The sequence below is a fragment of the Colius striatus genome, chromosome 21 (assembly GCF_028858725.1).
Source record: "Colius striatus isolate bColStr4 chromosome 21, bColStr4.1.hap1, whole genome shotgun sequence".
NCBI lineage: Eukaryota > Metazoa > Chordata > Aves > Coliiformes > Coliidae > Colius > Colius striatus.
In genome coordinates, this window is record NC_084779.1 from 8,382,372 (window position 1) to 8,409,453 (window position 27,082).

Here is a 27,082-nt window from a genome sequence, read left to right on the forward strand (position 1 = left end):
AAGATGTTTTGTTCATTCTGCATTTAAGACAAACTACTCAGTGGCTGGGTCTCTAGTTTTCAGCACACAGACATCACTGTCTCCAGCTCCTGCGTAGCTGACACATTGTGAAGTAGCATGACTAAGTCTCATCACAAAGGAATTGAGAAACTCTGAGGACTGTTCTTAAGAATAAACTGTGAATTTTCAGATCTTTTGGCTTTTTGATATCCAGGTATTCTGCCATCCTCCAAGTTAATATATAAGCTCATTTCCCACTAAGCAAATACAGACCCCTCCACGCACAGTACAGAGAGTTTAGAGGTGGCATCATTCCTATTTCAGAGAAAGAAATTACCATTTAAAACTTAGGCTTTCTGCTCAAGGTCACAGCAAGTCAACAACAGGATTAAGATAAAGATTTAGGACACCAGAATTCCACCTGCAGAGTTACAGGTAACTACACTGAAGATTTAAGTGCAGCTAAATATAATAGGATGAGTAATCTCATGACAGTCAAAGCAGATACATTCTCCTGTAACATACAGCTTAAAATAGTGTCAACTTATTGCTGAGAGAATTTGTGTGCTATGCAGTAGAATTCTCTGCCATTTAAATGAAATAGGACTTCCATACAGAGAGAGAAATGCTAGTAAAAGGTCAGACTGAGAATTTTCACTTAATAGAAACTGAACCCTGAAGCTTCTTTCTGGATTATTTGCATACATTGAGTTTAGAACAAACCATTCAAGCTCATTTTATGCTTGTGCACTGAAGGATACCACTGCAAATGACAAAGCCAGAGGAAGCACCTCAATAGTGTTGAGTATCTTCTGCAGAAACAGAGGCAACAGCATTGACTCCCACAGAAGCTGAACGGACATGTCACATTTGCCAGCTGATGGGATATCATAGCTTAACTAGCAGGTACATGTCTGTCTTACAGAAACACAACCACTGTTAGACTTTGAAGGGCCTAGCATAGCAACCCTATGGATACTTCTGTACAGAAGAAACCTTCACATCAAATCCAAGACAGCACTCTGCCTCAGCACTTGGTCTCCAGTCTCTTCCAAGTCCCATTTTACACCGGGACAGAACAACCCTAACTCCTTCACAATCTGTAACCATTAACTAAACACACAAAGAGAACCCAACCTTCAGACTCATTTCACAGATGCACTTTCCCATACAGTTAGACATGCATATACACAAACTGCCCTACCTACTGTGCAGCTCAACTCCTGCAATGCCTTGCGAACTCCTCATCAAGGTAATCACTCTCTAACGTTTTAAGGAAAACTTCCGTTTAATGAACAACTTCAAAATGGTTTGCCAACACTAACAGAAAGCTACACAGCCCCGTGACAACAGGCAGCAAGGAGCTCAAGGACCTTAACTACTCTTGTTAGAGCAGCTTCTGTGGATATTCACCTTCAGTCACCTCCTAGGTAGGGCTCATGTTTCGATATTCACTGCATGACAATTAGTAGCTGAATGCATACAACCCTTGATGTCTTTCCCATCTGTAATGCACTCTTGTGCTAAGTTCCTATCTTGAAGTTAGACACTTTTAGAGTTACAAGCTAGCCCCAAAGCATTCCAAGCAACTCCTCACCAAATTTTTGACAGGATCCATAGGAATTGTTTAAACCAGACTTCCACATTCCCTTTGTAGTCTTCATTGTTTCAACATCAACAGGAAGTTCTAACTCCTGCCAACATGACTGAACTCACTAACACTCAGGAAACGAAAATACTACTGAAGCCAAGGGCATTAAATATAGTAGTCCTCTGAAGTAAACTGCAAGATTTACAGGACAGGCAGCCAACTAACTTGGCTGCTCCTCTATTTTTTTTTTTAAACTAAGTCTTAGGCAATTAAATTTGTCAGAAATATGATATCATGGGATGAAAAAGGGTTCTATCCTCTTGCATACTTTTCAACTCTACAATAAATCAGAGCTTATTAGTACCTAGCATAGAAAAGAAGATCTTTACCAGAGCAAGAACAAAAGGCAAAGTCAGGAAAACGTATGGGGAAAATACTTTACTCTCATTCTTGATCCATGGGAAATTTTTGTACAGGTTTATTCGTATTAGAGACACAGAAGTAACAAGCAGAGATTGTTTAATGTGTGATCTACACTCATCACTAACTACCACAAGTGAATATCATGAAGTAACATTTATTTGTCAGCATGTTCTGAAGCCATTTAGCCCCATTTTAAAGGAAGGGTTCTAGAAGGAGCTGTAAGCTTGATATGGATGCTGCTTCTATATCTGGGGTATTGAAAGAAGTCACTAAGATTCTACACCAAGCAAATCTCATACCTGAAGTCACTACTCGAGTTCCACATTCCTTTTTTTTCCAAATGATCACCATAGCTATGAAGAAATAGGTAGCTGCCAAACTCATGCTTACCTCACTGTCTTTTGAGTATGTTACTGTGTTCCTGAAGGCAGGCTTCTCAAGAATAACACATTCGCTTTGCTGAACCCACTTGAGACCTTTCCAGAGGCTGAAGTGCTTAAGTGTCTCTGCTCTAAGCCTAATTCCTCCTAATCTTGTTGACAAGTATACCTTGTAGATAATTCCCTTCTTGCTAGGCACAATACGTATGCTTGCAAGCTAGTTCACTGTTCTTTACTATTCCAAATGACTCAAATCTCTAATATGTTCTTAGAAGTTACCCATAGGAGGTCACTTTGTTCCTGTTTCCCACAAAGGTAAATCAAGTATTGATTTCACCCAATTTGTTACTTCACATATATGATAAAGCTTCACAATATGACAGTATCAAGAGGACTTATCCTGTCACTCATGTCACAGTAACAACTTCTGGGTTTTCCTCTAAATATATGAGCTATATTCCTCTGTAAGAGGAAAGTTACCTTTGACTGCCTGGACATGTTTATGTTGAATGACTCTGTACAGAATCTTTGAACTGAATAAAGACACGTTATTACTACCAATGAGTAAAGCAATGCCACAAAACCATTGTTAAGGCAATGTCTGATAACAGAGGGCTTAAAGTTCTATTGTCAAGAGTTTTACCCAAGTACAGTAATTTCCTAAGAAGGTTATTCAAATCACCTTTCTCCAAAATGAATAGGCTGACTGGTATGTATTCCCTCACCATCTTTTCTGCCAGTACACATCCCTCCAGTGTGTGCGAAACGGCCAGGAGGAAAACACATCATTTGTAAAAACAGAGCCAAAAGCTCTACAGCCTTAATAAGGAGTTCATGCTATGCCTACCAGACAGTCTCATAGCAGGTCATCTGATTAAATGAAGTTGTGCTAATCTATTAGATACCACAAATCCTATTAGCAACATGCACAGCAGCTTGTACATTTTCACAATGACAAAGGAATTACATGCAGTCCACTGCTAGTTCCAATGTTTTGACATCACACTGGCTTCCAAAAGCTGAGAGGCTTTCTGTTACTTAATCAGAAGTACATATTCATTCCTATTTGATCAGGATTCAACAGAGAACACAGCAAGAAAGACCAGAATTGCCTGTGAAACAAATTTAAGGTGTTCTCTCTCCCATTTACATGACCCAAAACAGGAGACACGTTCAGGGGTGCCTTCTGGTCCCAAAACACACCCATCTCCAGATACAGTGATGAGAGTGACACAAGCTTCTGTGATATCAGCTTTACCTGAAGGGAAAAAACCCCTGTCGAACACACTGAACAGCTCAAAGACATTGGCTTAATAACCTTTTGTTATAACCAGTGCTGGGTATGTAGAAAATAGGACAGAAAATACTCAAAATATCATCCTGTCACTGAGTAAAAGCAATGGTTTGTCTACGCTGGGAACACTGTGTTCAGTTTCTGCTCCTCCAGAAAAGAACTCTGGAGGTGTCTATGGCTGACCAACATAGCTAACTAAAAACACTTGAGGAGACACATTTTAGAGACAGAGGCTTCACTTGCTGCTTGCTTTGTGAAAAACAAGCAAATACCTAGTAATTGAAATAACAAATTTAACTGAGCAAGGACTTGCTATGCAACACATAGTTAACTAGTGATGTTCCTCACAGACTAAAAGGCTCCACAAGAGGCAGAAACATTTAAGATTATATGTCTGGAAGATAATGAATGTTTCACTGTTCCAAGAATATTAATTATCATTACACAAAATATCATCTCTGCAACTTTTAGGTTCTGTGACACACTGAAAAGAACATTCTGACAAGTCACTTTGCTCAAAGGAAACTTGGCCCTGTTTTGTCAAACATGGTGGATAAGCAATTTTTCATTCAGGAGGGAATAACTGTTCTCATCATTTTATTTCAGTTCCCTGTCCCACTGAGATAAAACAGTTTCATCTACGGTCTCCCTCTGCTTTGCCAGTTCCACTTCTGAAAGAAGGCAGGCACTGACATTTATTATTTAGCAGGTTTCCTGGCCATTTTCAAATCCTTCCTGTTGACATAAGAATATACAGGATAAAGCAGAAAATAGGTACTTCAGCCTTGCACAGATTAACAGCTAAAAATCTGAACTTAGCCACTTTGAAAAAGCAGTGTGAGTGATTCAAGCACTAGAAACAGAAGTTACCTTACTTCTCCACTTACGTTTTCTCTCACTGCAGTAGAAAGGCAACTTCTGCTGTCAAACATGTAAATTCTGGAAAGAGAAAAAGCAAAGGCTTAGTGCAATTAGCAAGGAGTAACGGCGATTCCTTAACGAACCTAGCAGAAATTAAACTGTCAAAGCACAGACTAGTTCTTGTTAGCTAATTTAAACGGATGGCTTGTCTTCCCGAAGGAAATGGGCACTGCTTTAAGAACACTAACATAACCAAAAGGCTTGCTCGTGTCAGGAAGCTTTTAACATTCTTTTTCCAGGAACACACTCTCAATCCTCAGGTCATTAATCCTCCGTTGCTACAGATGTACATACTAGTGTTTAGGGTTGTAACAAAACACTCTCACTCAAACAAGATACGTATTTTCACTGCACTCCAAAGTGTCCCCCATCTGCCTTTCCAAAGCATTAGAACCATTTCTGCTCAATAGCCTTCCCGGGGCATGCCTGGTTCCTAAGCACAGATAGCTGTTTTATCAGAAGTTACATACACCTACTAATGAGCTCAAGTGAGAGCACAACACTTCTAGACGAGCTATGACTCCTCTAGAGTCATACTCAATGAAGACATTAAAGAAGTCAAAACTGCCACATGAAGTAACACACAGAGCTGCAGTCCAGAAGACTCTGATGATTTAAGGTACAAACTGGCTTCGCATCAAGGTGATAGACAAGTTCTTTTAAGAGATTTCAGAACAATTTTTTTTCCTCTGGCAGCAGAAAGTAATCATTATAGTTCACCCCAAGACTGGAAACATTGGCAACCGCTCATACATCGCAAACATCTGCACTCTGTCCCTATCACACAGCAAGACAAGGGCTATGGTGATGTCACGGACACCCGAGGGCACATCTTCAAAGCCGCTGCATCAGGACAGGGGAAGATGATCCTACGCAGAAAGCAAGAGTGTACTGAAGCAATATCATCTTAAATCAGAAAGCCAGGCTACAACTCCATGTACTTTCAAGTGAAACAAGTGTAATGTGTCTTTCTGATTTTATAGTTCACTATCACTGGAAAATTTACAAACCGCTTCAGTGTCTGGTATGGAGGTTAAGCTACTTAGGATATAGATCATCCTCATCCAAGCTCATTTGTAGATGAACAGTTTAATACTGTGATTATGAAACCATCACAGTGTAAGCAGTTTCGTTTGTTACTGCCAGAACACCACACTTTCAGACATAAAACAGTAACTCACACTTAGAGGCTGAACTCCACCCCCTCCTAAGACACAAACACACAACACGATCATTTTAAGTTCTGAAATATGATCAACTATGTTCAAGTTTCAGAAGTCTTGACAGAAACACTTTGCCCACACTGCAGAGATAATGAAATCTAATGAAATTCTGAAAGAATTACCTGAAATGTAAACAAGTAAAATTATGCTGGAACACTAACAGCACAGAGAATACACAATAGCAAAGGCCAAAACACACACCATTATTGTCCTGTGCTGCACCCTCATTAATGCAGGAGGTGTTGCAGATTTCATATGCCTTCTGCAAAAAAAGAAAAACAACAACAAAACAAAAAAGCTACTTTAACCAGCCTGCAAGAAGAGTAAGGAAGCATAACAGCACACTTGCCCACAAAGTTTCATTTGTTTTCCTTAAACCAGGTTAAGTTTTCAGTTAGGTATGCTGAAAGCATCCTGGGATGCCTGTAGAATGTAATCCTGGCAACTGGAATGCTTTCAATTCTACAGTAAAGATGGAGCACATTTAAGAACAAAAGTAGACAAGCTACTTCAGAAAAAAAGATCTGCATTGCCAAAAGCTTCCATTTTTAGCTAAAATGTTGCCTGGTAAAAGCAACAGGAAAATTACAGACCAGCTCATTCACCTCACCACAGCACTAGTTCAGCAAAGAAAGAGTTCTTGTTGCCAGCTTCAGACACCCTGCCTTTAGCAGCCCTTAGAACTCTTGCTTAGCTGAGAGCTTGAGGCTCTCTTCATCAAGAACTGGGGTTTCTAAAACAAAAGAGAACAAGAAGTACCACAGAACACTTGAAGCACGGTTCCAGTGGTTAAACCATTGCACCAAAAGACCTGGAGGTCAGCCAGCCCTACACATGGTCGGCGTACCCAGTGTCCCCACATTCCCTTGCCTTCTGCTGCCAGTGAAGCAGCACAGCGATTTGGACTAAAAAGCTAAAGAGTAGCTTCAGAAAGCAAAAGCAGCATCATTTCTGGGTAAAGCTTCCTTACTACAGGCACTCACTAAGTGCTGTTAGCCTAATACTGTTTTTTCTTTGAGGATATTGAAGTAGTTACACTGAGGTGACAACTCCAACACCCACCAGAATGAAGTCTTCACATGAACAAGATTCTCCTTCAGATGAGACCACAACTTTTCTTGACAAGGTTGGGGAAAGCAGGGAAGTAAAGAGAGAAAGAAACAAAGAAAAGGGGCTTTGGAGAGTCAAGAAAGCATTTAGAAGCCTTGTAAGATCAGAGAAAACCTGAATAACTTTCCAAAATTAAGTAACTTTCTAAGAAGGCTTTAATACATTCACTGGAGCCCTCTCCAAAGCCATTAGCTGCACAGACACTTTTCCTCTTGACCTAAGGATACAATGGGACTTAAACTTCAAATATTCTGAGTGTTGTTTGCTCCACCAGCAGCTGCCTCTGCTGTAAGGACACTGACAAAGCAAAACGAAACCAAAAACCTCCAAGTAAACGTCAATATTATCACTAAGGAAAAAAAAACCCAATTTCAAACCGAGTTACTTTGCTGCTGTGGTGTAACTTTATCAACAAGCACCCACTGAAGGTGCAAGGACAGCTGTGTGTAGGCCAGCAGTTACTGATTCAGCATGCAGATGCCTCTGTTCAGGTACCCAAAGCTCATCATGAGTGTAACAGAGACAACATCTGTGAAACACAGAACTGACAGTTTATTAAAATTATTTCTTATAGCCTGCACAGCTGATTATTGTCACAGAACAATCTCACGATGCCCAAGAGGTTACACAACCTTTCCAAATCACTGCCAACAACATGAAATTCCAATTATGCCACCAGGCATCAGTAACTACAAGTCTGAAATTTGAAGCTATGCTTCAAGATTATTCCATATACAAAAAAACCCCCACCTTATCCTCAGCTTGATGGCTTGGTCCTACCTATCGACACAAACAGTTCTATCAGGCAGCTGGAGACTTGAAGGACATTTTGATGTCTGCATTAGTATGTGCTCCTCCAAGTGTTAATTCTTATTCAGACTTGTTGAGTACAGATCTGTATTCCAGAAAGCCCAGTCTTTGCTGTCACCTCCTACAAACACAGCTTTGAAGGACAGCTTATAGAAGTTTAAAATTATAATTACAAATTCACAAAGCTAAATAAGCTCAAGTGAATGGCTACAATCCCTTCTCGTTTATTTGATGTCTTCTTGCTGGGAATCAACTGCTGCGTCTGTAATTTCCAAGCACATAAGCTTTGAGAAGCGAGCAACACCTTCCCAACAGGTTTGCAAAGCAGATTACCCTCGTAGAGACAACCCTAGATTGCACAACTCCTTCAAAAACGGACTGGAAACACTTGTGTAGTCCAAGGCTAGCATGGCTGGAGCATTTCTGTGGGAAGCACTGGCTGCTTCTTGTGTTGAAGAATTGCCAAGGTTTCAGCTGAAGCAGTCATTGTGCTCAGCAGACCTTTTTCCATATATCAGAGCAAAGAGAGTATCTCTCAGGTTGATGAGCGTTATGCTCATTATGCAACAGTTACACTAGCTGGTTAAAGTGCTAACAAGTTTCCCTTTTCGATACAGCATGCAAGCACAACATAATTACACAAGCTAAAAATACCTGTAGCTGAACAAAAATATTTCTTTGGGGGGAATTAAGCTTTTCTTTCAGAACATTGAGGGGGGAAGCCAGATATCAACAAAGCTGGAAACTTCACAAGGCCTTGCCAAGCCCAAATTCAGTAAGACAGTTTTACATTCAGATTATCAAATTTGAAGCACTCTCTCAGAGAAACACTGCTTCACCTCCTCTGGAAGTGTTACAGAGTAACTCACAACACATTACCTTCTATGTGCCAGCTCCTCAATATGCCAGAGGTTACTGCCACACAGTAACACAACACACCATCTCCTCAAATTCACCCAACTCCAGCTGTAGCTGGCTGTATATGCAGAACTCACCCTCCTTTGCTTGCACGCCTGGATTTCCTATGACCTGAGGACTCATCGCTCTCTGTGTTTAACAAGTATTTGAAAATACACCATTTGGACAGTTTAGCACTGTCTCAGAACAGATCACTAATACTAATCAGCAGACAATGCTGAAGGTCGTGGCAGGGATACACGCTGGTAATCAACAGCTCTGTAGCCAAGTGGCCAGGCTCCTTCTGCCACCAACAGTGAATCAACTCAAGCTGTCTCCACTGAAGGCAGCATCCCTGTGTTGCCAAAATACCCACATTCCCTGATGCTAATCCCATGACCTACATTTAAAAAAACCCCACCATACTGATGTAATATTTAAGCATAAAAATCTGGGCTGTAATAGGTCACTTCATTAATCTCTTCTAAATGCATCTGCAAGCTATGTGCACTGTTTAAAAACCCTTAATTCTGGGTACAGCAGAGAGTTTATGTTAAAAAATAAAAGAGCCAATTACAACAAGTTTAACAGATGCCTAAAGCCAAATGCTCAAAATCCTACCTTCTAAGAAGAGAGGTCTTAGAAGGTCTTTGAAATAGTTCACAAATATTAAATAACTGTTGCTACTTCAGTAACTTGAGTTAAAAGATTTCCTAACTACATGTCTTCTGCCTTGCTCTGAAAGAAATGCACATAAAGGAATATTCTAACACTGATAAATGGCAGGCACAAGAAGGTCACTTATTTTAAGAACAAAAATTACTGATATCTAGTATGTGTTTTCAACAGACTTATCAGCCATGTCAAAAGCCAATACCCTAGGGTCTTATTCCTTTGTTCAAAAGTATCTGCCTGCAATTACTCCTCCTGAAGAGCAACACACCTATTGATAAACTGCATCCATTTTATCAAACTGAGTTTCATTGTCTTCTTTCCATATTACTATTAATTAACCAGAGAAATGACTAAGCATTTATTAGTAGATGCTTCTATCTATAGAAGCCTTTCAGTAACTGAACAGTTGTTTCTTACTTCAACTGTCACCTTTCAATGCTTCCTTCTACTCTTTGATCATTGATCTTCATTTTTGCTCAGCACTCTACTTCATTTGTAAACCCACCAAAATCTCTCTTTACCTAAACAGAGCAGAGCACATGTAGAACAGGGATCTCACAGTCCTACTTTAATACTAATACCACTGACACACAACATAAATCTCATTTAGAATTAATATTACTGCCACAACAGAGAAGTAGCTACAAAGGTAAGAATAGGTAACCAGATATGCTGGATCCAAACACTTTCTTGGTAGCACAACTATTCATGAGCTGCAGAAACAAAAACTATGACCTACCAGCTAAAAGGAAAACAATCCTTAAAACAGCCACTTTACACTTTTAACTGCAAGGGGCAGATCAAAAAAATCTTTCAGTTCCTTTTCCAGACCCATTAATATGAACTGACCAGGCTTTGTGCCACTTCTCCAGATAGTACGTTCCTTCCAGTTGTTTTTTAGTTTGCTTTTTAAATCCCACTGGAATTATGCCCTATCCCCCTGGAATTATGCCACTTGCTTTTTGTTATTTTTTGAAGAAAAATTTTTACATTTTTAATTTTTACATAAGCCCTTTAGTGTCAGGAATACTTAGGATCTGTACTTAAGAGGAAAAAACATGCATAGCAGGAGCTACCTGAAAAGCTCTTAATAATGGGAACAGTTTCATAGCTTGGATTTACAAGTGCTAAGGAGGCAAAGGAGGAAAAAAAACAAGAGTAAAGCTACAGCACAAATGAGTCAGATATAAGAAGGCTGCCTACCGTGAAGCGTTATCAGCAGTGTTCTCAGTGAGCAAAACCATGCAAAAAACCCCCCACCCAGAAACAAAACAAGAAATCCATTATTAATCCAGGTCTCCTGGAGAAGAAATGTCACAGTACCAGGATGTTTTTTTCTTCAGAGAAACGTGTGATCTCTCATCTGGATCAGCAGAACCTATAGGTGGCAGGTTCAGGGCAGTTCAGAATGCAAGCTTACCCGTTCACACATCATCCCAGTGCAGCAAATCAGTGACAGGATCACCAACTAGCACACCAAAACACTTGACACACCTAAACATGTGTATTTGCTGCTGCTTAGTAGAAGTCAATGTTACAAACACTTTTATTCAGGTATCACAAGTTTGTAATCTACAATTTAAGAACATGCCTACATTAAGCTGCAATCCTATTATAAACAAAAGTCTTGCCAATTCTCGTGAAGTTTCCAGTGACTGGGTTTTTGTAAGTCACTTTTTGGTACACCAGTTCTCCAGCAGGTCTTCCATTCATTGTTTTGTGTGATTTAAGTATGCTCAAGAAGTCCTCAAGAAGACTGATGTATGATGTTCTGTAATTTGCAGTAGGTGCTGAGGAGAGCACAGCATGTGACTGGATCATACACTGAATCCAGAAGCAAATCAACAGTGAGAGGCAAAACCTGGTGCGGACATAGCTGATGACACCACCTCCTGTTACCAAAATCCTGAAGATTACAGTAAGATCACATCAGGTGCATCTGCCACTGTCTGGGGGTTAAGGCATAAGAAAAAGAACAACTATTTTCCAAAAGCTGGAGTGATATTTCCCTCGGTTCTACTTGACAACACATCTGTACTGGCACCATCTTCTCAACCTTGCTAAAAATCATGTATTGTTGCAGTGACATCAATAGGTACATCAAGATCTTCAGTACAATATTTATTACATTAGGAGGAAATGGGCTATGTGATCTCTTAGAAACAAACCCACCAAAATTAGACACAAAAAATACTACAAAAACATCAGTGAGACTGTGTACATGTATAGGCACAGCACAGAAATTCCTGTTATTCTATTTTGTATTTCCATAAATTTCAGCTCAACTATTTTAACAACAGAAGCTGAATCATCCACTTCATTCTACATAGGGCAGCTAGTAAAGACTCAACTGAGTCAAAGGAGAATCAGCTGCTTCCTATTTACACCCTTTAAAAAATAGCACCAACTTTCAGAATGCTGCCTTTAGCAACACTGCTTCTGACAGCCTTACAGAGTAAAGCCATTTGAAATTCGAAGAACTGGCCAATCATAGCTGAAGAGTAAGGGTGTGTTGATAAGGGAGACATTTACAGATCTACTGTGTGGGGTTATACTTATCTATAATTTTGCTTCTGAATAGCATCCCTCACACACTGATACATCTAGGGACGTTTGAGATACTTCCATGTTTACATGCCTCACTGCACTAAGGCCCTCAAAACACTCATGAAAGACACATCGTGTTTCCAGAAGCAGCAGGATAATGCATATTCTATCAAATCTGAGTTTTGCTTCACCATATGGATCAAGAGCTCCAACCAAAATGGTTTTCATAGTTAGGAATGAGCAATTCCTAACTGAAGCACCTACGAGGGTACTTCAGTAACATGGACTCTTCTTTCTGCTCTGACTTGGAACAACTGACAAAGGAATCAAGCTTTACTGTGTTAAGCTTTTGGTAAGAAGAAAAAAAAAAAGAAGAAAAAAAGTTGAATAGAAGCAACAGAGGTCCATCTCTGAGAAACAAGCTGGACAAGACTTGATAACTACCTTCTGACCATAACTACTATCACATCCTGCATCAACAAAAATATAGTAGTTAAGACATTTGAATAAACCGTCTGCTCCCTCTGTGCCTCTGCTGCAGACTGTACAAACAGCCTCAGAGATCATCTAAAGGAAAACATTCTCTACAACTGTGTAAAAGACCTTTCCCAAGCTTCAGCTAATTAATAGGAATATCACCTTGATTTCATTGAAACAAGACTCTCGGTGTTGAAGCAGCACATTGACCTTCAGTAAGAGATGAACAGAGCACAGTCAGAAAGAAGTTAAGCTACACTGTGAAGTAACTGCTTTCCAGCACCAGTCTGAAGATGAAGTATTTCAGTGGACCTTAAAAACCAACACAATGTATTGTATGTATATAGCAGATAAAAGCATACTCAGTGGAGATTGAAATATGGCACAACTTCACTAATCTTTTTGCCCAAATAGACTGAACAATACTTTGTTCTCTACCCTGCAATCAACAAAACTCATCTTTAATCAATGTTCAAACAGTTCCCTAAGTTTTGATAGCAATGATTTGTACTCCCTAGTAGCTCACTGCTTTCTGGCAGCAATCGCTGTATTTTGATATGTACTTGGATACAAAATAAGGTACAGAATGACAGGAACAAGAAAAGCAAGGTTGACTGACTGTAGAGTAACACAAGAGACCTTGAAGCCATTAGACTGCAAAGTGGTGTTTGGGAACAGACAATGCAACAAGGCTTAATGCTGATAGGAAAGGTAAACTTGAAGTACAACCCAGGGACAGGATCACGGCAGAAAGCACAAAGGTTCAACAGGAAATTCTTGCTTTCACCCTGGCCATTCCTCTTTCCATAGGCCTACATGAATCCTCTTAAAACTTCTGGCATGACACTTCTCAGTTGAAGCTGTATTCCTGTAGATGGTATGCATCTGGTCAGCGGGTCAAAACAAAGAGGAAAATATGCTAAGAAAGAAAGTGTACTAAGGCTAGGAGCCAGGCAAGGAATTAAGTATGACAGACAAACCTGGACACATCAGAAAACTATCTGCTTTAGGGAGGAAAAACAAACCAGTCTGTTTAACAAAGCCAGTCAGCAGTAAGGTTAGCTGGAATCTGTAACTAAAGGTTCTGCACTGATTTCCCTGATCTGCACATCTTTATACAAGCAGTGCTGCTTCTTTGCTTCGAGCCCCTGGACACTACTGTTGTGCAAAACTACAGGGGTTCTTGAAGGAAGGGGGACTTATTAGCTTGCTTTTGAAACAGAAAACACACTAGCAAGGTAGACAATATATCAGCTTGGGCCTTTACAAATAGAAGAGGAGATCTTTGAAGACAGGCCACTTCCACTTTACACAGAATGCTAAGGATTCTGACTTATGAAAAACACATTTGTTGCTTCCAACTCCAGCTTCCAGCTTGTTTTTACAAGTTCCTCCATTTCTGCAAGAGCTGAGCTGCTCATTAACTACAAGCAAACTATCATGGCTCTGCAGCACAGTGCATGGTAATAAACCAGTTGCCCATCTTGGTTTCCTTAACACGTTAAGTTGTGAACTGGCAAGGCAGATGTCTATGCCATCTTTTGTGACAGAGGGTAGCAATAACTGGCTTCCCCAGAGCAAGCCCTTCTGAGTTTAATTCACAGCAGCAAGGCTATGGAACAAACCCAAAATTACTACAGGATAAATCAGACTGAGAAGTCAAAGCCAAATGAATTAAATTTCAAGTTCTCCATGGTATGTATCCAGGTAAACACCACTAGATAGGTGACACAGCTTAACATCCCATCTTACCTCAAGAAAATCTGTTCAAATGCTTCATATCCCACACCTAGAGTAGCAAACAAAAGGTGGATTTCCCAAAGCCTGATTTAGTAGGAGATTCATCCTTCAATGTGAGCTGAATACCTAATTATTTGTGCCTGTGAACTTCTGTGCCTAGATACTAAAGCTCCCAATGTTCTCACAAGTCCCACCACTCCCATATATCAGCAATCAATCTTTTTGTAGGACAAAGTATTTCCTGAAATACTGAAGCTTCACTCATTGTCTACAGGCACAATAAAAAAGGAAGACATTAAGCTGAAATAACCAATTTAACTTGACTGACCGAAGTTTCTGTTTGAGCTTTCATATATGAAGAAAGGCTCTCCTGACTCCTCAAGCCCCTGGAAGGACACACTACTTTGTCAAGGTGTCAAATCTATTCAATTGTTCCTGCTCAATATTACTTCATTTTCTTTATCACACAGTCTTTTAACCAAAGTACCATACACTAACTTGTACCGTAAGCTTTCAGGCACTAGCCAGATAGCATCTGACGGCTTAGAGTGAAATCCAGGACTCGGTAACCTGAAGCGCAATTCAATTGCCATAAGCATTAAGCAAACTGTTCTTGATCTTTGCCCAGACACCACCTTTGTTAAACAGCAGCGTATCTTCAGTATTTCACCGCTTCACAAAGAACGTGCAACAGCAGCATGAAACATATATTCCAACAAAGGCAGCTCTGTAATTAGTACAGTCTCAGCTTCTTCTGAGTACCAAAGGCTTCGGCAGACTACCACATCTACTTTGCTTTCTAGACAAAGTTCCCACACCACTCTCCAGAAACATTTGCTAGGCTACCTGAAGAAAGCAATTTTGGGAACTAAGCAGGAAAAAAAAATCCAAGAGGACCAGGAATTGATTGCTCTCAGCATGCTGAAGCATGTGCAGGCCTGCTTTCTTCAGCACTACTTCCTCATTTACTGGAAACAAAACATACACCAAGTTCTGTGTTGTGCAGTTACAACTCGTGTCATTTTCTATACTGAAATCTACATTTAGTTTTTAAATTCTGAGATTCAAGCATTGCTGTGTTCACCACATCCCTTGAACCACTCTCTGTTAACTGTTATCAGCTCAACAAGTTAAATAAATGGAATCAGGCTTTACATAGATGGCAAAACCAGACATACTCTGTTGAGCACATATCAAACTAGGACGTTAGTTTGAGGGCTTCTGGTCAATGCTGCTTATGGAGTGAAGGTTTCTGCCCAGCCTTACAGATCTCACTACTGAAGATAACTAAGCATTAACTTTTAGTATCTCTGCACCAACTAACAGACACGTTCATACCACTTTCTGTAAGCATTTGACCTTGGACCCACCACCTCTCCATCAATTGTCTTGTAAATCCCTCAATTCCCTACAAAAGTCCAAACGGTTCGACTGGATACAAACTGTTCTATTTTTTAAAGAGTACACCCACACAGTTCAATTTCTCCAGTTCCAGAAGAAAGCCACATTCCCCACCAATTCAAAGGCAGCAGCACTTCGGGCAGTAGCTCACACAGCACAACATCTGGACAGATACAAGCATACCACACATCCCCAGTAACATTTCTGAGTTCAGTAACCCTCAGCAAAAGCCTACTAAAACACACTCTGTGTTATCAGACGTGTCCCAGTGAGAATATCCTTAAGGCATAGCACACACCACCAATACCCAGCACATATATTTCAGCTGAACTGCAGTTTCTGAAGTGCACAATTAGAAATTCAACTGCCAGAGCAGTGCTGGGTATTTGCTTCAACATTTCACAGAAATCAACCAAAACCCACTCGAGCTTGTCAAGTAACTTCATGTTTTGCAAATCATTTTAGATAACCTCTGTTTATTAACAGATTTCAGTAAATCCTAAAACCTCAGGATGAACACAAAGCACATCTTACTGAACAGACTTCTAAGATGGTTCCCTAAATCTAACCCAGGAAAAGAATCAGAAAATGAAGATGTATGGAATTCACAGCTTTCCTGCAAAAGCTAAGCAGAAACTCTTTTTCTTTCTTATAAGAAAATACCTGGCATCAGCTGCTGTAATTAAGCCTACTGCAATAGAAGAAAAAACCCCATACCACACAAGTAAGGCATTGCTTTCCTGTCAGTGATGTCAACTCAGTGGGTGTTTGCCTCTGAAAGTCATACAGAAAGCCTTGCAAAATGTCTTGTTCAGTCCCCTATGCTCAAAGCAGTTGGATTTTGTAGCAAGATGAGCAAAATCATCACTGAACTTGGAAAATCTTCACAACTACTCTGATAGACAGCATGCAGGAGTTTCCAAAGAGAATTATTTTGGTTTACTTGATTTTTTTCCCCTCCTTTTTGCTGGGGGAAAACGAGAAAGAGCTGAAAATAGCAACAAGAATCTTTGCATAGTTTTAAATATAGGGCCACGTTACATAAAACTACCAAAAAATCTAATTATAGATAATAATATTTTCTCTTTGGGAGTGCTGGCAGGCACTACTGTAGTTTTCAAGACAACATCAAAAATATTCCCATCTGAGGAAACCATGATAAACATAACCAGCAGGAGACTTTACACAGACCTTCCTCAGGCCAGGTTAGGGACACACAAGAAAAAAATCTAGCTATCTACAACTCAATTAATGCTAATAACAGATGGAAGGTATTTCTACAACTAGAACCTTTAGAAACTGCAGAGCTTTCACAGGCTGAAATTCGTATTAGAAAAAACCCACATATTTTTAATAAACAATTTCATGCAAACTACTTACAGAAACCAACTGCATTTCACATTAAAATGGCAACTACATTTCTAATCCCTCTCCCTTCACTGTCCTATCTGCTACTAATTTTTCCCTTATCAGGTTGCAAACACTAGCCATGAAAATAATTTTAAGGCTTCATCTATCTCTACCACCCTCAATTACAGAGCTGCTTTGAATCTTGTCTCCTTTAAGCTCCTTCAGATCACCATCTTCAGGTCTTCAGCCCTACTTTCACTTATCCATGATTAGGATTCCAAAGCAGACACAGCACAGGAAGATCAAGTTTTAACCCTTCAGTTCCATCAAATAAAAAGAAATAACTGTGGCTGTTTCTAAGTCTGTGGCAAGTGTCAATTTCAACAATTCTTAAGCCAAATACATCTATGAAAAATAACTTTCAAACGGGCCTAGCTGAGTATTCAGGTCAGTAAGACACCTCCGAAACCCTGGTATTAACCTACAGATTCTGCTTGCCCACAGGGCTCAGACTCCTGAGCGGGTTTCCAGCATTTGCTGACCCACATTTACAGGCACCTTTTGAGCCTACACTGAGTTCAAGATACTGTGATGAGTTTGTTCCCCCATGAAAGAGGGCTGTGACTATTTGAATAACCTCACATTTGTCTTGAGAATATAGGCACAGATAAGCACCATGGAATAGATGACAGAGGTAACCTCGTCATTAACCCAAAAGCAGGTCTTCCAAACCTCTCTAACATCTCCTAAAGCATTCCCCATTTTAAACCTGCTATAGTTACTTTGTATTAGATTTTAACGAGATTTAAACCCAGCAACATTTAAGTAACTGAGGTACTTGCTTTGAAACTGCTTTCTCAAGCTCTTATTCCTGTGTCCTGTCATCACCTCCCCTGCTCCCAATCAACTAAAACACCAATTATCAGGCCAATGTGAAACATTTTCCATGGGATCTTATTTTCTGCTGCTTACAAGATTTGAGAGACTGAGTGTTGAGGCCAGTGCTGAAAATCCAGGACACAATTTGAAGTTCTGATTTCCAAGACTCATTACACTTCCATCATGGCCACAGACATTTTTTTGCTGATACACACATATTTCCACATAGGCATCTAATTAGAGCATCCCCAGGAACAACTTGGCTGTTTCCAGATGGCAGGCATGGATATTGTCATGTCATTCCTCTCTAACTGGTTTCAAGGAGGAAGACTCCTGGATGTCTGACAATATACCAGGCACTACTCTCTATACCTGGTACACTCAAGGTTCCAACCTCAGTCTTCTAAACAAGCAGGAATCTTTTGTTATAGGTCAATAGTCTAATAACACATTCTATATCACTCTGAAGCATTTAATACAGATTAATATAGCCTTACAAGGTATTAATGGAAAAGAACATATTTCAGAGGGCCAGCTATTAAAACAACAGGCCAATAACATCTGATATTTACACTCCCAAAAACACTTTTATCCAAAGGCTAACCATTTCCTCTCATTCTACTTAGAAGTCTTCTGATGCTTTAATAAAAATGCAGTATTCTGCTTTAAAACCTATTTTGGAGTGTCTATATTTCTATACCAGGAAGCCTTTCATAGTAATTTACATTGATTATTTTGGCATCTAAAGTAAAGGTACTGTTCATAGCCAGCTCAAAGCTTTTAAAAACCTCTTGTGTTCTACTGAACTACCAGTTGGCTCAAGTATCTATGGATTCTGCATACGTTTCTGTTTGGTGAAAAACAAATTCATGCACACAAAATCCCCAGCACACCAGGCACCCTGTGAAGAAATAATAAATTGAGGTACTATGTTAAATAGAAGCACAGGGGCTTGGGGGGATTTTTGTTTTCTATCACGACCTTGGCTAACACCAGTTGCAACACAATCAGTGGGGAGAAAAACATTTTGAATGGAATATGTATTCTTTTCATTTTGAGTCTGTACTTCAGAGCAATCAAGAGACACTCTAGAAGAAAAAAATCCCACTTTATCTTCAATCACATGCTTAAGAGACATTTTATTAACACAAGCTAGTTGCTTCCAAGGTTATAGATTTTTTTTTTCCCCCCTCCCAAGATAAAGAGAAAAATACAGCTAAAAAAACAAAACCAACTTGTAACACTGGCATGAGCATCAGCTCCAAGGACAACTCACCTGAGCACAACTCAACCACCTGAATGCAGGATTTCTCATTTCAACTTGCTAGCGACTATCTCGCACTAAATGCGGTTCTTGGAACAATATGGTATGCCATATGGCTAAAACTGGATATTAAAATTGAGAATATCAATTACCAATCCACTAACGCTGAGAGCCAAAATCCATGGACAGTAAGAATTTAATCCAATTCAGAGACTGAAACACAAGCTGAGCCCGCCATGCAGAAGATAAATCTATTGCTGGTGTCGCAGAAAGCAAGCGACTGCGATGTTTTATTGTTATAACGACCAAAGCAGCCAAATGGAACGGTTCCTTAGCATGCCTAACCACAGCTACAGGCAGCACAGGAACCTGCAAAAGCAATGCCAGTTTCCTATGAACTGGCATCTTGTTTCACAGGGTTTGAGATCTCCTAAGTAACTACTTAAGAAGAAACAGTTGTAGCTGTTTTCCACATGACCAAATCGAGGCCTCCGAAGCCCCAGGAAGTTATTACACGTTGTGGCCAGCACCATCTTGCCTCATTCCAGGAAAAGGCATCCTACAAACACAAAAGACAGATATTCCTACTATAATTGAAGGATCCTGAAAGCTAAATGAATTAACTGAAGGGATTTTCATATTCTAGGTTTATTGCTTGAGTTTTAAATGTTTTAATAGCTGTAAGAGTGTTTACTCTTTGATGATACTAAGAATAATGCCACACAATTCAACACGTTTCCTCACCATTACCAATCTTTATTGGTTACCTACATGAGAAGAACTCTCACTCAGCCTAAATGCAATATTTCCAGCTTTCCATGAGGTATGGGGGTGATTTAAAAATTGTTCTGTTAAGATTTACTGTGAAATTCTAACTTTACATGTTGCCAAAGATTTCACAGAAGGAAGGATGCTTGCTACGTACTGACTTAGCAGGTGTGAGGACTAAGCAAGCATAAAGCCATGTATCTTACACAATACAGAATCCCACTGCACCCTCCTCCTTTCTGATCCTGCACTGAAAGGCCAAAAGAGGAGTATCAAAAAACCAGCACAACTAGTTTCAAGTTGATCAGCACATTAAAAGTAGCATCAAATGGAACTAATAGTTTATTGGACAAGTAATCTTGATTAAAAAAGTCCTTCTTGACATATTAGAGGAGTAAAATGCATTCAGCTAGTTTCAGCTCTTCTTTTTCTTTAAAAGCAACAACAACAAAAAAATCAACAGCACAAGCTTCAACTGCAAATTAGCTCTTCTGCTTCCTGGCTTCCTTCTGTATGGACTACAGCTGGCATATTACAACAAACTAACAAACAACCGATTATACATTAAGTCATAGATAAACAGTACTAAAAGGGCTGATACTGCTCAAGGTTTGGGGGTCATTTGAACACAGGAGACATAACATGCATTTCTTATTTTTTCTTGCTGAGAAGTGTATTATTTTAAGCTTGAGCTCAGTACATCAAATATTGACCAAGCTATTTTATTTAGGCTACTGAAGTTTTGAAGCTTGGTTCTACAGTAAAATATCAAAGTCACAAGCTGAAAGTCCATTAAAAAAAAAATACTGAAAAACAGACATAAAAGGCTTTAAAAATGTTAATGAGATTTTAAAATGCAACACCTCACAGACACAGACCTGTTGTAATATACCCTTAATGTATTTAATCATTCTTACTCTTCTCCATAAAAGAACAGTTACCTAGGGTACGACAGTAATGCCAAGTCAAGAGCAGTTTTAAAAGCCTCCACAAATTGTTAGCATTCTGAAGCAGATGGCAGACTCCTTTGTATTACAGAAAGATAACTCTCTACACGGGGTCTCACAATTACCTGGCTAGCAACAAGCCAGCCACAGGACCCAGCCCCAGAAAAGTCTTTGTGTACCTGTGCTCTAGGTTTAAAATACTGTTTTTCAGCAACATGCTTAATAAAAGCCGGGAACATTTTGATGGTATTAAGCAGGAACTGCAAGGTAAAAAGGAAAATCATGTCACCCCTTTATCCAGAGAGAGCCTCTGTGAACATTTCAATAAAACTATTTACTCCTCCCACCTAGTTCCTATCTGGAGAAGCTCACAAAAATGAACAAAAAACCCCACAGATTTGTGGCAAACAACCTTCCGAATGCTCCTCCTACCTCTACCCCAAAAAAGAAGACAGCGAAGAGAATGAGAAAGTAAATCTAAAATACAATTACGAAATAAGATCGAGTTTGGCAAAGCTGTGGTGAGGAGGAGTTGAAAAATGAGAGCTGCCTTGCTGCAAACGCCATCTTGTTGCAGCTATTGGGCCCAGGCACAGAAAGATCCATTCATTCACAGCAAAAAGAAAATCAAACACACACCCTGGCTAATCTGTAGCCACCAAAACAACTACACTATTATCACCCCTTCTCTTTCCCCCCTCCTAAAGCACATAGGGGAAAAAATGAACTCTGATGTATTACATTTAGAACGAATTTAGGTATTAACATGGTATCTTCGTTTCCTCACATGTACTTCACAGACACATCGACAGCATTTTGTCTCGATTCACATCCTTGTATTTAGCAAATCAGCTTAAAATTCGGGCTAAATCTCTCGAGATTAGGTGCATGTATTTTACAGCAGCAAAATGTTTAATTTTTCGGGCTTAAATCACCTGTCCAAGTTGAGCCAACTGTTCTCAAAAGCTGTTTCAATAATCACTTAAGCCTTGCATTTACAGCCCTTTCCTCCCATTTTCTGCTGTGGAGACAATACATAATAACGTGGCAGTCGGCATCCTAGAAAGGATGCCTTATTCCCAACCGTGAGCCCCAAGCCCGACTTTGTGGGAGAATAATGAAATATCACAGTCGTTAAAATTTCAGCTCATCTCCAGGAATGATAAATTGACATCTTACAACCACCTCTACATCATTCTGATTTTCTGCTGGACAACATTTCTTTTTTTGTTTAACAAAAACGTGTTTCTTTCACGTTCACATACGAGACTTTACACCTCTTCATTCCCTATAAAGCTGTAGAACTCAAAACCCTACACCTTAAATATTCCTTGTATGGATTAAAAAGAAAGAGGCTGAAATCCTTTCAACAATAAGATGGGAACTGAAATAAGATTTTTAACAAGGCTTTCCGAGGAGAAAGCTCCATCTTTCTGTTGCAGCGAGCACCCTCCATGATCTTCGTTTTTGCTGCTACGGGCACACAAAAATATGCAGCACCATAATACATGGGGGAACAACAAATATGCAGTCTAAATCCATCCTCGGTTCTGATTTTATAGAGAACAAAACCTTCCCTACCCCTCCCTCCGCCAGCACACACAGCATGAACCCAATCTGCGAGCCTTTCGCTGGATCGGGGGCTGCTGGAAGCAGTCTTACCCTGTTTGTCTCACCCCCGTCTCCTCTTAATCAGTTTTCCACCATTACAGCAGACACACCACAGCTTTTTCTTGAATCTCTCTCCGAATATTCCCTCTGCCGGCTGGTTCGCTTGGGAAACTCGCCTTTTGTATCTCAACGCGCACAAGAAAACACCTCAAACCGTCTGACAGAGACCACTACAGCGTAATTACAATTAAAAATGGAACCCCGCAAGATCCAAGGTCTCCTCCCTTTTCGCCTTAAAGCCTTCAAGAGAGAATCAGTCCCACCCCCACCTTTTTCTCCTCCTCCTCCTCCTGCTACAAACACACTTCTTTTTTAGGGGAAGCTCGGGCAGCGAGGAGGTGGGGAAGCGCGGGGGAGGGGGGCTATTTCCAACCCCGCCATGCTAAGAGGTGGACAAACCATTAGCCGCCCTTCTCTCCTGCGGGAGCCGCGAAGAACGGGTGGGCGAGGAGGAGGGCACGGCCGCCCGGGGGAGAGGGGGGTGACCCGGTGCCCAGGCGACGCGAGAACCGAGGGAGCGGCGGAAGGGGAGGACGAAGGGAAAGGAGAAGTGCGGCAGCGAGGAGGAAGCGCGGGGGAGGGGAGCGGGGCCGGGCGCAGCCGCGCAGGGGAAGGAGCCGGGGCTGAGGGGGAGCCGAGGCCGCCGGCGGGAAGATGGCCTCAGGGTGGGGCCGGCGGCTCGGCCAGGCGGGCGGCGGCGGGACGGCGCGGCCGAGGGCGACGAGGCTCTTGTGCGGGTCCCCCGGCCCCACCCGCCGCCCTTCTCTCCCCTCAGACGGTTACCTGCCTTTCCGGCCGTTTTTCATTAACCGGGCCGGTCGTTCCGTCGCCTGCGGCTCCTGCCCGCGTCCTGCCGGCCTGGGGAGGGGACGGGGGGCGGAGGAGGAGGAGGAGGGGGCGGAGGAGGAGGGGAGCCGCCCGCGCTCTGCCCGGCTGGTCCCGGGGAGGCAGCAGCGCCGGCCGGGGAAGCGAGTCGGAAGGAGCGAGCCGCGGGGGAGGGGGGTGTCGCTGGGTCTCGACTCCTCCTCGCTGAGGGTGCCTGCTCAGCTCCCCGCAGCCATCGGGAAGCGAGAGCCTGGGCGCGGTTAACCTCCTCCTCCTCCTCCCCCCCTCCGCCCCGCCCGTGCGGCCCGGCCGGGAAACCCCGGCTCGGCTCGGCTCCCGCCCCAGCGCCGGCCCCTCGGCACCGCCCCGCGCCCGCGGCCCGGCCGGGCGGGCGGAGAGGAGCCGCTGCCGCGCCCCGGGAGGCCGCGCGGGCTGGGCGGCGGCGGGAGGGGGCCGCGGAGCCGGCGGCAGCGCCTGGAGAGCCGCGCCCCGCGGCCCTCGGGCAGGGCGTTGGCCGCCTCCCGCCCCGCGCCTCCCGCAGCGCCGACAAAGGCCGCGGGCCCGGGGGGTGCTCGGCTCGGCCCCGCCGCGCCCAGCGGCCTGCGCCGAACAAAGGGAACGCGTGAACCGCGCCAACGACGGGCGTGAAGCAGGGAATCGCGGAGAGGAGCAGATTCCCCCTCGCAGGAGAGTGTGGGATGTGCAGCTCTGGGCTGCTGGGTGCCGGAGACCTGAACTCGCTGCTCACAAGGAGGCCCACGAGCTGTAAATACCTTTGTATTGCCATCTTCCCCTCAGCAACTGGCTCAGTAGGCTCACAGCTTCTTTTGTTTTCCTGATGTCGCCCATAAGGCCAAAGTTTCCAGAGCCTTCCCTTTGTGCCGGTGTCACAGGATGAGCATCCGCGCTGCTCTGGAAGGGGTTGAAGGAAAGAGCCAGGCGAGGGAAAAGTAAGAAAAAAGAAAGCAATTTCAGTTCTGCAGACTGGGCCTGTCATAAGCCAGGCAGCACCGATGCCACCAGCGCAGCCATTCCACACCTGCACTCACATACTAACCAGTATCACTTGAAAATGGAAAGTGAGTATACACACAGTATGGCATCGCTGTTTGCTCCTATCAACAGGTCCAAATCTTAGGAGTTCCCCCCCATTTATTTATACTTTTTAAGTGGTGACAGCAAAAAAACCCACACAGCATTACAGTACATTTTGAATTAAAAACCTATCAGAATCAGCGTTGTAATTAAGTGGTTTATAAAAGAAAAATGCTAGAGACCAAAGCTGTTTTGCAAACTCTCCACCTGGTAGTTGCTTGCTTCTCCAGAACTTCGATGGTTACTTGCTGTCATGCTGGAAGGTAGACATGTTGCCTGTAATTAGTAAGAGAAAGAAGGGGTTAGCCAATTAAACTGTAGAAAGTGGGTTGGCTATTATTCAGGCTGTCTGCTATGAAAAACCATTAGATTCTGGTGTGGTTAAGCCTTTGTTTTATAATAATCAAATGTTTGTTTTTAAATAACCTGTATGTTGTGCTAGAGCTTTAATTCTTCGCCCTGAGAGTTACAAATAACAAAATAAGAACTCTACTGAAATTAGAATAAAGGATTCTTGAATTATAGTTCCCAATTGCTTATATTCTGTTCAGTGACCATGGGGAAATACTTTCCACCCATGAGAGGAGTATGCTGGCATGTGCGTTGTGGACAGGAATTACCTCATTAGTCTCTGGAACCACGTGTATGCAGATGGGGATATTGTGTGAGTAACTGTATCATAATAAACTAATGTACGCTTCTTTTCCATTCAATGTGCCTTATCATACAAATGCTTGCTGCTCTTCTTCCTTACAGTTCTCTTATATCCTCTTAGTAGTGGGACAGTTCTAGTACCTGAATGTTTTGGATGGGGGTGTGTTTTTAATAAAATACATATCCAGATCTTATCCTCTCCTGGGAATCTCTGGTTTTTCTTACATTCTTCTTTTTATGCATTCTCTGTTTTATGGGAGCTAAAAGAAATTTCTGTCCACGGGTTTGTGCTCTGCTGCACCTTCAGATCCATGGAACCTGGGTAAGGGAACTGGACCAGAGCAATGTGTTTATACACGCTGAGTATATCCACATAAACACATAACTAATGCTTTCACCACACGCAGAACACAACTGTTCTTGTAGTAGTTCTTGTTTCTTATACAGTGAATCTATTGTATCTTATTCTCTAGTGCAAAACAATTATTGATATATTGCTATACTACTAGTATGAAGAGGGATTGGGGAGGTTGGAAAGGGCTGTTTATGGAGTGGAAGGTGGTTTCAGTGGGCTTTTTTTGGCTTTGTAAATGTCGCTGGACAAATCAGTTTTGCTGCATTTAAAAGTCTGTCAGAAGAATCACACATTACCATGTCTTCATCTAGTCCTGTGGTGGAAGCTGCTTTTACCTTTGCATTACCTTTCTTATTCAAATTGCTTTGTCATTTTTAGTCTTGTATTTTTTGTATGTACAGACAGATAAACACAGAACCTGGCTTAGATTGTAATATTCAGTGGAGTACACAAACCACCGTATAAAGTGGATTTATTTGATGTGTGAGTTTATCTGTTTCTATGTATTACAGAAATATTGTCTGTAACTAAATGTCCCCCTGAAATTATCTGGTAATTTCTGCAGATCATGGTGAACAAACTCAAATCTTAATGTGTCTTTATTATTCCACTTTGAAGTAGCTCATATGGCCAAAGCAAATGAAAATACCTGAAATAGATGGGAAATGTAACTCAGGATTTCACAAGATAGGGAAACATCTCAAACCTGAGCCTTCCACATATGCTAGGACTAAATCAGCTGAAGCAAAAGTAGAAGTTTTTATTCTGAAGCTTTGTTTAGAGCTAAAGATCTCTCCTGTAAGCAGCTTGCTCCATAGTCTTCAGTTGCCAAATTTCTTGCGCCTTTTTCTCAGTCAGCTGATATTAACCCCTATATAGAGAGCATACTGAAGCAGAGGAATCTTTAGGTAGTTTCACTAGTTTGTGTATTTCTTCAGCTGTTTCAAAGTGATGACACAATGAATCTGTCATACTGTGGTATGCTACACCTGGCTTGGAGGCTGCTCTGCCATTCAAAACCTGCATGTTCCAGCACCACTGTGGTGAGGCTGTGAAAATCCTTGTTTCAAGCCTTTTGTGGAACACAAAGAAGTTGGTTATTAAAGTGAAAGCATCTGTCTCAATATTACTGTGAAACTTTTCCAAATGGGGAACAATTATGCCACTTTTAGCAGCTCCTCATTAACAGGGCATCTGCTTAAACAGGGCCATTGTTTGCACACACATTAAAAGTCTAGCTTTTGGCCTCCAGGATCTTCTTGCACTCTCACGTGTGTTACTGCCATCCACAGGTAAAAATGAAGGATACTGAGAGGTCTTAAAACACCTGTGAAAAACAGAGTTAGGAATCTTGACAATCAAGAAAGCCATTTTTCTTCGTTCATCTCCAAAAGTCTTGCATTGAGTAAGAGAGAAGGAATTCTTCCAGGGAGTGGAAGTCCTGGAATGTTTCCTACATACTGATCCTTTCACCTACATGTCATGGTCATTAGATCTGTAAAACTTTGTCTTACATCTGCAGGATGCCACATGAACTCTTTTTTAAGATTATTTTTTAAAAAACTGAACCAGAATTGTTCCAACCTGCTGCTATTTGCTGGTTTTTTAACAACTGAGTGAAAATCATAGCTGCTACTTTCTGAGGAAGGACCCAGGTAGCGGAGTATCGAGATCGTTCATTAAACAAAATAAGTAAGTAAAAGCACACTGAATAGAAATACTCAGTGAGGCCAGGCAGAGCAAAAGGAGGAGTAACTCAGTCTCCTTAGTTACGTTCTGCACTCT

At 41.6% G+C, this 27,082-nt stretch overlaps 1 protein-coding gene across 6 annotated transcripts in view; it reads right to left on the reverse strand.

Moving 5' to 3' along the window:
- GNB1 (G protein subunit beta 1) overlaps positions 1 to 23,494 on the reverse strand; it is a 35,911-nt gene extending 12,417 nt beyond the window's left edge. The window contains exons 1-2 of one of the 6 annotated variants that reach the window (XM_062012888.1): positions 23,152 to 23,494; positions 4,576 to 4,627 (exon numbers count right to left, since the gene is read on the reverse strand). The gene's annotated coding sequence lies outside the window, so the exon portion shown is untranslated. Of the gene's footprint in view, positions 1 to 4,558; positions 4,628 to 22,359; positions 22,550 to 22,767; positions 22,867 to 23,151 lie in introns of those variants that run through there. The other 5 variants (XM_062012890.1, XM_062012889.1, XM_062012892.1 and 2 more) reach the window with 5 other exon arrangements.
- Positions 23,495 to 27,082: the final 3,588 nt, after the last annotated feature.